This window comes from Prionailurus viverrinus, chromosome A1 (assembly GCF_022837055.1).
Source record: "Prionailurus viverrinus isolate Anna chromosome A1, UM_Priviv_1.0, whole genome shotgun sequence".
NCBI lineage: Eukaryota > Metazoa > Chordata > Mammalia > Carnivora > Felidae > Prionailurus > Prionailurus viverrinus.
In genome coordinates, this window is record NC_062561.1 from 176,689,910 (window position 1) to 176,702,241 (window position 12,332).

The 12,332-nt window shown below is 46.7% G+C and overlaps 1 long non-coding RNA gene across 1 annotated transcript; it reads left to right on the forward strand.

Moving 5' to 3' along the window:
• The first annotated feature begins 60 nt into the window (after positions 1-60).
• On the forward strand, positions 61-9,233 carry LOC125175548 (uncharacterized). Its single transcript, XR_007155871.1, has 3 exons — positions 61-146; positions 7,647-7,822; positions 8,908-9,233. It is a non-coding gene; the product is annotated as an uncharacterized LOC125175548 (long non-coding RNA).
• The last annotated feature ends 3,099 nt before the right edge of the window (positions 9,234-12,332 follow it).

Below are 12,332 nucleotides of genomic sequence, written 5' to 3' on the forward strand. Positions count from 1 at the left end.
GCCGCCGCACCGGTGCGAGCCGAAGCGCGTCACGTAGACGAAGCGCGCCAGGTCCCGCTCCTGCTCCCTGCCGGCCGCCGCCATCGCCGCCTGGGTCGCGCAACCGCCGTGGAGCTTCCTCAGCGACCGGCGGAGCTCGACGTCCAGTGAGCGGGCACGCCGGCGGACTGGGGGAGGGGGGGGGGAGGGGAGGGGGAGGGGGACACGGGGCGGGGCGGGCCACGGGGCGGGGCGGGGGCTGAGGGGCGAGCGCTGGAGCGGGATCGCGGGGCAGGCCGTGGGCAGGGGATGTGCGTGAGGAAGGAGGGACGCCCGGTGATCACTCGGGAGACCACCCTTTAGAGGGCGGGGGACCCGGAAGGGTTTCTTTGCGGGGATGGTGGACCACTCCGCTGGAGAGTGGTGTTGAGGTTTGGGGACCAGATCACTCGGGGGTGGGGAGCAGACCGTGGGGGCACAGCCCTCTGAAGAAATGAGCTGAACCAAGAAGAGGATGGGGGAAAGGAAGCAGGCCACCGGGGCTCCCTTTCCCGTGGCTGAGGGTGAGAAAGGTTTCCGAGTGATGAGCTGACCCTGGACTTGACCCATCTGGAGTGTCAGTCAATGAAGTTGGGGGCCTGGGGGGAGGGGAGGGGAAACGGCACCCTTCACTGCCACAGGGTTCCGGTGAGACCTTGGCATGGCATATGTTGTGTTGGGCCAAGGGCCTGAGGTAGGCGGCTTACGCATGCCTACTTGAGGCCCATCGTGGTTCTGCTGCTCCCCAGCTGGATTACCTGGAGGCTACTTTCCCTCTATAAACCTCGTTTCCCCAGATGTAAACTCCGCATGACTGGGTTGTTAAATCAAAATAAGGCATTTTAAGCATCTGGCACATAGAGATAGTTCCCTTAGACTTAGACTTAACATTTCACATTTATTGAGTACATACCCTATGAAGTGCCCATGGTAATATCTTTACATTTATACTTTACAAATGGTTTTCCCATAGACCACCCTTTTAAATCCATGCAGCATTTTATAGCAGAGGAACTGAAGCTCCAAAATGAGTGGCTTCCCCCAAAGTAATAGGCAGAGACCTATTTTTCTTAAAATGAATCTTTTTAATGGAATTATAAATACGTGCAGAAAAGTGCACTGATCATCAGTATCCAGATGGATGAATTTTCACACACTAAATATATCCATGTAATAGCCACCCACGTTCAGAAATGGTGCAATGCAGAAGCACCTCATGTCCTCACCCAGGCCCAATCCCTTTTCCTTCTTTCCCAATTCAAACCGCAGCAATTAGGTTTGCCCATTGTGTTTGACTTCCTTCACTCAAGTTGTGTTTGTGAGGTACAAGGTATGGCACGAGTTTGTACATCATTTGACTACACCGCCATTTATTCATCGGTTCCACTGTTGGTGAACATTTGGTTGTTTCCTGTTTGAGGCCATTATGAATAGTGCTGCAAGGAACATTAAAATATATCTTTTGTTGAACATATATCACAAGGGGTATACTTTATTGCTTAGGGTATTCATAGGTTCAGCTTTAGTAACTACTGACAAACAGGTATTTAAGTGGTTGTACAAATTTTCACTTCCACCAGCAAAGCATGAGAATTCCAGTTGCTCCACGTGTTCATTTTGCATTGTCAGTGTTTTTCATTTTAGCCATTCTGATGGGTATGTGTATTCGGGCTTTCCAGAGAAACAGAACCAATAATGATGTGAGTGTATATGTGTGTGGAGGGACAGAGAGAGAAAGGTTTTAAGGAATTGGGTTACATAAGAATGTAGGCTGGCAAATCCAAAATCTTCAGGAATGGCCAGCAGCCTGGAGACCCAGGGAAAAGTTGATGCTGTAGTTCAGGTCTGAGGACCAACTGCTGGCAGAATTTTCCCTTCTTCAAGAGAGGTCATTAGTTTTCTATGAAGGCCTTCAACTGTTTGGTTGAGATCCATCCACACTATGGAGGATAATCGGCTGTCCTCTAAATGTTAATTTCATCAAAAAATACTTTTGCAGAAACATCTATGATAATGTTTGACCAAATATTGGGGTACTGTGGCCTAGCCAACGGGACATATGAACTTAACCAACACAGTGTGATATTGCTTTCTTGTAATTTGCATGTCCCTGATTACTTAGGAAGTTAAGCTCATTGGCTATTTGAATTTTTTTTTTCAACGTTTATTTATTTTTGGGACAGAGAGAGACAGAGCATGAACGGGGGAGGCGCAGAGAGAGAGGGAGACACAGAATCGGAAACAGGCTCCAGGCTCCGAGCCATCAGCCCAGAGCCCGACGCGGGGCTCGAACTCCCGGACCGCGAGATCGTGACCTGGCTGAAGTCGGACGCTTAACCGACTGCGCCACCCAGGCGCCCCAAGCTCATTGGCTATTTGGATATCATCTTTTGTGTTTAAATCTCTTGTCTATTTCTATATGGGATTTTCATCTGGTTCTCAGTCATTAAGAGGACTTTTTAAAAATATGTTCTGTATATTAGTTATTTGCTAGTCATATGTATTGTAATTTTTTTCTCACCTTGTGACTCACCTTTTTATGCTGTCTACGAACTCTTAATAAATAAAAGTTTTTAACTTTAGTCCAATATATCCGTATTTTTCTTTAGAATTATACTTTCTGTGTTTGATTTAATAGATCTTTGTCTATCCCAAGAAGTTCTTGGCTATCTTTTAGAAGCTTTATTGTTTATACTTCACATTTAAATATTCAATCCACCTGGAATTGATTTTTAGGAATAGTATAATATTAGAGCTTTAAGAATCATTATTTGTTTATATGGATATCTAGTTCATTTGGGCTAAAACCTCCAGTATAAGGTGAATACAAATGATAGTGAACATCCTTGTCTTATTTCTGCCCTCAAAGTAAAGTTTCAATGTTTTATTATTAGGTATAATAATAATTAAGTACTCTAGTCACTATAAATTTTTTTTAATCATGGTATTTGTCAGATTAAGGAAGTTCCCTTCTATTTTCAGTTTAGTTTGGTGTTAAATTTTATCCAATACTTTGACTATAATCTATTGAGATGGTTATATAATTTTTCTCCCTTTGTCTGTAAATGTGATGAATTGCATTGATTGAATTATAATGTTAAACCAACCCTCTATTCAGGGATAAATCCTACTTGCTTGTGGCATATTATCATTTTATATGATTGATACACTTCTAAATTTTATTTTTCAATGTTTTCTTTAGACTTTCCACTTCTGTGTTCACAACAGAGAATGACTTAAAACTTCTTTCTTACGTATTTGGTAGAATTCATTGATGAAGACACCTGGGCATGAAGTTTTCTTTGTAAGAAGGTCTTTAGTAGTTATAGAATTATTCAGATTTTCTATTCCTTTTTGGGTCCATTTAGTAAACTGTGTTCTAGGATTTGTTCAGTCTGTATTTTAAAGCTTAGTAGCAAAAAATGTTCAAATATTCTTTTATTATCTTCTTAATGTCTCTAGGAGCCTTGCAAGATCCTCCTTTTCATTCCTAATATTGATAATTTTTGCACTATTTTTTCTGATTTGGTCTCGACAGTAGACCATCAGTTTTATTAATCTGTTCCAAGAATTAACTTTTGGCTTTGCCAATTCCCTCTGTTGTTCTTTAATTCTTTCTATAACATCCTGTGATGGATACTTAAATCGTTGATACTAAGCCTTTTTTTTTTTTGTAATGCAGGCACATAAAGCGATACATTTTCCTCTGAGCATAGCTTTAGCTGCATGCCATAAGTTTTGTATTTCATATTTCCGTTATTCCATTCAAAATATTTTAATTGTAGTTTCTTAGAGATATGGGTTGCTTATAAGTATATTGTTTCATTTCCAAACATTTGAGAGCTTTTCAGTCTTTTTGTTATTTATTTTTAACTTAGTTCCATTGTAGTCAGTGACTATACTCTGAATGATTTCATTCCTTTGAAATTTTCTGAAACTTGTGTTAGAATGCAGCCTGTGGTCTACTTTTGGGAACTACCTGTGTGCAGTTGAAAAGTATGTGTATTCTGTAGTTGTTGGGGCTAGTGCTCTATATATGCAAATTCGATCAAATTTATGAAGTGTCTTATCTAGGTTTCTTTTTTTTAATACTTATTTACTTTAGAGAGAGAGACTGCACACGGGCACACACACAAGCAGGGGAGGAGCAGGGAGAGAGGGAGACACAGAATCCGAAGCAGGCTCCAGGCTCCGAGCTGTCAGCACAGAGCCTGACATAGGGCTCAAACCCATAAACTGTGAGATCATGACCTGAGCGGAAGTCAGATGTTTAACTGAGTGAGCCACCCAGGAGCCCCTTATCTAGGTTTCTTCATGTATCCTTGTTGATTTCTTCTTATCTGTTTTGTACTATCAGTTAAATAAGGTCAGACTGTTCTATAAGTTGCTGACAGAGGTGTGCTGAAAATCATCCTCTATAGCTCTGAATTTTTTCTTTTAGTTTTGTCAGTATTTGCTTTGTAGGTCTTTAACTGCTGTTAGATGCCTACACATTTACAATCGTTATATCTTCTGGTAATTTGACCCTTTGATTTTTATGAAGTGTTAGCTCTAATGATGCTTCTTGGAATATATTCTGGTGGTTATTTTTTCATGGTATATCTCCCCATTATTTTACTTCCAACCTTTTTTCCTTATAATGTCTGTTGTAAACAGCATATAGATTTTTTTTTTTGGTAATTCTACAATGTATTTTAAACATCATGAGACATTAATATTATTATTGTTTTATACAGTCAGTATTCATTTTGACTTACCAAATTTTGATAAATCTACCTCCTCTGTTGTGTTTTCATTCATTCCCACATACCTGTTTTTCCAAATGGGATTATTTTCTCTCTACCTGAAGAACAACTTTAACATTTTACGTTAGTGTGGTTGTACTGGTGATGAATTCACTTAGTCTTTTTTGTAACTACTCTTAAAGAATGTTTTTGCTGACTATCAAATTCAAGCTCGCCCGCTATTCTTCCAGCACTTTGAAGAAATTCTATTGTCTTGTCATTGCTATTTCTTTTGAGAAGTCAACTGTCAGTCAGATTACTGCCCCTTTAAAAGTGATGCAATTTTTCAGGGCGCCTGGGTGGCTCAGTCAGTTAAGCAATCCGACTTCGGCTCAGGTCATGATCTCACGGTTCATGAGTTCGAGCCCTGTGTCAGGCTCTTTGGTGACAGCTCAGAGCCTGGAACCTGCTTCGGATTCTGTGTCTCCCTCTCTCTCTGTCCCTCCCCTGCTTGTGCTCTGTCTCTGTCTCTCAAAACTACACATTGAAAAAAAAAAAAGTGATGCAATTTTCCCCTCTGCCTGTTTTTCAGATTCTCTTTTTGTCTTTGCTTTTCAGCACTTTTATCACGAAATAGTCGACTGAGTATGGTGTTCTTGTATCTATCCAGCTTGGACTTCATAGTGCTTCTTGAATGTATGATTTGCTATCATTTATCCGCTTTGGTAGATTCTAAGCTATTATTTCTCCAGCTGTTGCTTCTGCTTCATTCTTTCCCTTTTTTTTCTGAGACTCCGCTACACATATTAAGTCTTCTTGTACCCTGTTCCGTATATTTCTTTTGCTCTTTTCTGTGGTTTCCGTCCTTGTTTCCATAGTCACTTCTGTCTGGTTATTTTCTGTAGACCAGTCCACTAGTCCACTTTCCACGAATTCACTAACCTGCCATCAAGTTCTAAATTTCAGTTACGTTTTTCAGTTCTGGGATGAAATGGAAACTGAGTTTTCTGCCTCTGAATTTCTTCAGAATATTTTCTAGAACGTATTGATCAGAGTGGTTTCCCATCCCATTAGGATCCGTGCAACCACTTTTTTTCTTTCTTGTTTTTTGGTTACTTGATTTTTGAATCCTGGTGTTCTGGGGAATTTGTGCATGCCAGATAATGTATAATTAAAACTATAGATTATTTGAGAGTCTGGATAATATTTATCTTTCGTTTCTGGCAGGCAGGTAGGGTAGGGGAGTTTGAATTGATTTATAACTTCGCTTGAGTGTTTATAAAGGTCGGTGTATATCTTGTTCAGTCTTGCTCCTTAGAATGTAGTTCCTCAGATGTCCCAATGTAAAGCCTGGGGCATTTACTAGGCCCTCCGTGGGTGACCTTGAACGCTAGGCTGCCACTCATAACCTGGGCAGCATCTGGGGAGGGGGGAGAATTATGGTGGAGAGTCCTCTTGGTGCTTCTCTAGTGTTTTATGGTCTTCTTGGCAGGAGAGATGCTGGACCTGACACAAACTAGTGCCCCCCCGGCCACCACAGGGATGGGGCAGAGGCAGGGACCAGAGAAGACCGGCTTCCACACCTCACCAGTGTATTCACTCTCACTGGGCCTACCCTGTGCTCCACTGGCAGTCGGTGGGGACGGCCTCTGACAGGACTACCAGCAGGATGTCAAGAGAGCCAGGTGGGGAAAGCAGTTCCCAAAGCCAGAACCTTCTCAGGGTTCAGATCTCATCGCAAAGGACCCTCCTGAGAGTAGCCCCCCGGGGTCCCTCTCTCCAAAGCAGCCTCTGTGCCCAAGTCCCTTCCTCACCCAATGTCTTTCCCACGGGCTGCGAGGTTCTTTCTAATGGAGCGGCTTACCCCGCAAGCCACTTGTCACCCCACAAGCCCTCCAGTTGCTACATGAAAGCGAGGACCCTGACCCTTTTGTTCCCACAGCCTGTCCCCAGGCACTTAACGCAGTGCCTGACACACACGTTCCACACTCCCCTGTTGTATTTATGAAGAAATAACGAAATGAGTGGCTAGACGCATTAGAAAAGGCCAAAAAGAGAAGGAAGTTGCTCAGCTAACTTCCTCCACCAGGTGGCAGTCACCACTCCCATATAAAAGAGGATCGCCCCTTTCAAGGAGAAAGCACTCAGTTTTTATTTTTGCCAAGGAGTTAGGAGCCTGAATTCAAACCACGACTCTTTCCTTTGGCTTTTCGAAAGTGACACTTGGAGAAGGTGCGTTCCCAACCCATATGTCCCGTGGGGCGAGTGGTCCTGGCTGCCTGCGCAGGGGGCAGGCTGGGGTAGTGCTGCATAGCAAGACCAGGGGCAATTGTATAAGAAAGCATCTCAGCCCACAAAAGAGATATTTGCTCCTCCGTCGCCCCTCATCAGACAGCTGCAGGAGCTGAAAGAAAAACCAACGGATGCATATTCCTAGCCACGAATTTCATTTGGCCAGTCGCAGGCCTGGGGACATATGGTTCCCGCCCCCCCAGGAGGCAGCCGCTGACGACTGTCGGATAAGGGCCTTCCCACCTCATCCGTGCTGAAGTGCTGTTCCTTCACCCTCCACTGGCTCGGACGAGTACTGCCCGCAGCTTCTGCCTCGTTCCTGGGAATGTACAGGGTGGGGGACCTGGACCGGTCCTTGCTGCTGAGCCCTAACTTCCAAAGAGCTAACCTCAGGGACTCCTTGAGAAAGAAAGCGGCCCAGGCCAATTCCATGTCAGGGGGTAGGAAGCAGGGGGGACGGCAGGTTTTTTAACAGGAAGAAATTGTGATATATTTTTAAATGCTTACGTTAAACAAATAAAGCTTTCACCCTCAAAATACAACTTAGAATTATGTGTGTCCCAAGGAATTATAGGGGTTCCTCTTTAAGACTGGATCCTTTATGTGTTACAGGCAGAGGACGAGGTAATGGTACCTGAGTTTAAAGGCGTGTGACGGTTCAATTCTATTCTCATACCTGTCAGCAGATTTCTGCGGCCTTTGTTTCAGCTGAGGTAAGGTCTGCCCGCTCCCTTTTCTGGCCCTTTGTGAATGAGAGAACCACGGGATGGGACGCAGCTCAACACTGAGTAAGTTGGGATTGAATGAATGGGAGGACCCCGCCCTGTGGGGAATGCAGAGAAACTTCACTAAACCTGGTGGCAGGGAAATCAAGTATTCCCTCCCTCCGCTGCTGCCTACACCACCAAATCAACACCCATCTCACACATACACATGCACCCACACGTGCTTTGGCCCCTGGTTTTTAAGCCCCATCTCTAAGATTAATTAAATTGTCTGTGTCATTCATCTATCTCGTCTTCTTTCCGGAAAACCCCTCCGCATTAAACTAATGCTTAATCCGAATTAGAGCCCATCCAAGGCATCTAAGCGCCGGCTCGTTACTTGCTAAAGCGGGATCTCTCTTGCCCTTTCAAACAAGCAAAGGATTTCAATGAGACCTCCCAGGACAGGGAGGGGAACGGGGTAAGAATTTCCCTTTGTAAGCGATATGCTCCTTTTGAAGCTTCTGTGTGTCTAGGTAGGATTAGAACTGCCTCGTTTCCTCCTGGTTCCCCGAAGGTTTCGCTTTTGCAGAAGCGTGCCAAGGGAATGGGATTAGTACTGCTTGGTAAATTGTGTTTCCTCCAAAATCAGCACAGCACGGACCCGAGTCGTTCTCACTCACGTATCCCTCACTCCAACCTATAGCCCTCCCGTGCCCACCTCTCTCCGTTCTGCCATCGCTCTGGCCCATGCCGCTGTCATCTACCAACATCCACCGTCCTCACTCACAGACACCCCTGCCATCCCTTCCTAAATTGTTCTTCTGCTCCCACTCTAGCTCCCCTCTAGTCTCCACACCATCACCAGAGTAATCCCAACTCAGTTCCCACCCTTGCCCTGCAGCTCCTTTTCAGCAGCTCTGCATCTGATTTAAAACAAAACCCAAAGCCTCTGCCCCGGCTAACAGAGCCCTGCTTTATCTGGCCCTTTGGCCTCTCTGAGCTCATGCCACGACCTCTTCTTCCCCTTGTTGCTGTGTCCAGCCACACTGCTCTTCCTTAAGTATGTCAAGCTTGGTCTTGCCTCAGGACTCTTGCATGTGCTGTTCCCTCTGCCCAGAATACCTTTCCCTTATATGTCACCTTGGCTTGTTTTTCTCCTTATTCAGGTCTCGGCTTAAATCTCGCCTGGAGATGCCTTCTCGAACCTCCCAGTTCAAGTAGCTCCACTTCTCGTCTCCACCAAGTTACCTGGCTTTATTTTCCTCGTGACTCTCAGAACATTTTCCTGTTTATATATGTGTTTGTTGATTATCTGATTTCTGCTTCTGAATGTAAATGCCTACAGGACAGAGACTTCGCCCCCACAATATCCCCAGAGTCCAGAACAGTGCAAACACTTGGATGAATGATTGACTGAACAAGGAAACCCCTCAATATAATTCTCCTTTGCAGATTTCCACCTTTGGCTAATAGAGGGCAAGTTCAAAATTCAGATGAGTGGTTCTGTGCATAATAATGCTTTATCTTTGTAAGGCACTGTCTCCTGAGAATCTCCCGGCAACTCCCCATGTTGGGAACAGGCATCGCATCTTGCCAGGGCTCAGAAGTTGAAATGACTCACCCAGACCTCTCTCTCTTACACACAGAGGTGAGGTCTCAAATCCAGGTCTTTGTTTACAGGACGTAAACACCAAGAGGACAGAGACTTTGCCTGTCTCGTCCCCACAGTGTCCTCAGGATACATAATATCCTCAGCAGGTATTTGCTGGAGAAACGAGGGATACATGAATGAGCAAACTCCTGGGTAGAAGTCTCTCTGTGAGACGGAGGCACAGCCTAAAACAAAGCCGATTCCGACCTTTCACCCCATCTGGCTGCTCTGCTCTCCGTATCCAGAGGACGCCCCTCCCCTCTTGGCCCCTGGATCCTGGGTCTGAGAAGCTTCCAGCTCAGGAGGTGTGCGCACCACCCCTCCCAGCCACTATGCTCGCCCTGTCCTTGGGACTCCAAGGTTTAAAAATTCAAGGCTTGGGGGCGCCTGGGTAACTAAGTCGGTTAGGCGTCTGACTTCAGCGCAGGTCATGATCACACAGTTTGTGAGTTCGAGCCCCGCACGGGGCTCTCTGCTGTCAGGGCGGAGCCCGCTTGGGATCCTCTGTCCTCTTCTCTCTCTGCCCCTCCCCTCCCCCACTGGTTCTCTTCTCTCTCTCTCTCTCTCTCTCTCAAAATAAATAAACTTAAAAAAATTTTCAAGGTTTTCACGAGGCCAAAGTTCTTGCTTCTCCGCATGGCCTGCGATGCAGCAGTTCGGAGAAGCAGTTCTGAGAGCTTGTTAGAAAGACAAGAGTTTCAGGCCCCCAGGAGTGCTGAATCAGAGCCTGCATTTGAACAATATCCCTAGCTGAACTTGGTGCCCATTAGCACTGCAGGGCTCGGAGCTACCTTTATCTGGCATTCCGATCTCTATTTTGCTTGTGAAATACCTGAGCCTTGGGGCCCCATCAGCTCTCAGGCCCTCCTTCTGAAGCACAGATCCTTTGGCGGCTGTTTTGAGAGCAGGTCTAGGAAAGAGAACTAATATCCAAATCCCGTGAGTCACTCATTCAGTAAACATTTATTAAGCACTTACGCTGTGCAAGGCACATGACTGCTCCTGAGGACACAAGCACGGGTAAGACAATATCTCCCCCGCCCCAGAAAACCGGGTAAACAAATGATGTATAATGCTAATTCCACATTGTAAGAAATACTAGTCCGAAGGTGTGCTTCTGATAACAAAGTGTGATGGGTGGGGAGGCGGGACGGGGAGACTTGAGAAGGAGCGATTCAGGAAGTCCTCTTGGAGGTGATGTCTAAGTGAAGTCCTGCAGGGTAGAGGGGTTGCGTTGAAGTCTGAGGTCGGGGAGAGGCGGCGGGGTAGGCAGATACTTTCTCACTGAGGAGGCAATTGGTAGGAAGACCCTGCCCCAGAAGAAGGGGCTTGCATCGGAGGAGGGCCGCAGTGTGGCTGGAGTGCACAGTGGAGAGAGGTGAGGGTGGGGGCCGGGGCCAGATCCCATAAGGCCTATGGGCTTGAGACAACAAAAGCAGTTTTTTGGCTTTTTTAACATTTGTTATTGAGAGACAGAGAGACAGAGTGTGAGCAGGAGAGGGGCAGAGAGAGGAGGAGATACAGAATCCGAAGCAGGCTCCAGGCTCCGAGCTGTCAGCACAGAGCCCGACGCGGGGCTCGAACTCACAGACCGCGAGATCGTGACCTGAGCCGAAGTCGGACGCTTAACCCACTGAGCCAGCCAGGCGCCCCGAGAAAACACAAGCAGTTTTATCTCCAGGGCCATGGGATGCTGTGGGAGGGTTTGGCAAGGCAAGGGCAGAGCCAGATTTCTGTTTGACCCCAGCTAACATGGTGGGGTGGATGTTGGGGGGAAGGAATTGTAGCAGGTGGAGGCAGTAGCAGGGAGGGTGACCGCAAGGAGGCAACGCTGAGGCGGGGCAGGGGACCGGGCGTTCCCCCGACTTGGTCCTCACCACAGCCCTGGAGACCGGTGTCCTTGTCCCCTCCATACAGAGATAGCAAGTGCACTGTCTCAGAGAGGGGAAGGGACTTCCCCAAGGTATTGGCAGGCCACGATGGCCAGATCTGGCACAATAACGGTGATGATAATGACAGTCTCCAAAGTTTATTGTTTAAATGCTGCTTTTTTTACGATTGCCTCATTGAAGACTTAACCTCCGCCCCGAAGATGGGGATTTCATTTTTTTACCCCTTCTGACTGGTGAGACAAACAATATTCAGAGCTGAACTGAAGTGGGCAAATTCACTCACCCAGAGGTGGCAAAGGGACAGAAATCCTGGGGTCTCACCCTAGAACTATGTCCCCTGTCTCTGGGGTATGAGCCTGACTTCTAAATCCAAGTCACCTCTAGTACCCAACACCACGCCTGGGGCCACCTTTGCCTACGTTTTGCCGTTTATAAGGGCAAAGGGGAAATAGCGGAGGAAGGGAAAATCGCATTTGCTGGAAGGCAGCGTGACGGAGCTGTCAGCTGGCAGACTCCAGGCCTAATCTCCAGCTCCTCCCCTCCTTTTCCTGCTTATTTCCCTAAAGTGAAAGATTCTTGGCTCATCTAAAACTCTCCAGAACACCAGGGTTCCAGGGCACAGTCCCTGGGAGTTTGTGTGCAAACCGGTAGCAGAGTCCTGACCCTCTGTGCAGGGTACGGTTCCCCACCGTGGGAGGAATCCCGTTCCCAACGTGGAAAAGAGACAGCAAGAACAGGGCGCAGCAGCGGCACTTGGCCTGGAGTCGCCACACTTTCCCCGTCACCATGGCAACGCTTGCCGGCTGGATGGGACAGAATGCTGAGAATACGCAGAAGGGAAATGATGTAGGACAGCGGCAGCAAGAGGGTTCCTGCCTGACGCACGCACGGCCACCCTGCCACCCTGTCCTGCCCCCAACCCAGCACAGGGACCAGCACTTTCTAAGTGCACAGAGAGTAATAAGAACAGCAGTCGTTCGGATGCTGATAATGATGAACACGTACTGAGGGCACTAACTGCCGGACGGAAACAGATCAAGGCGCCCAG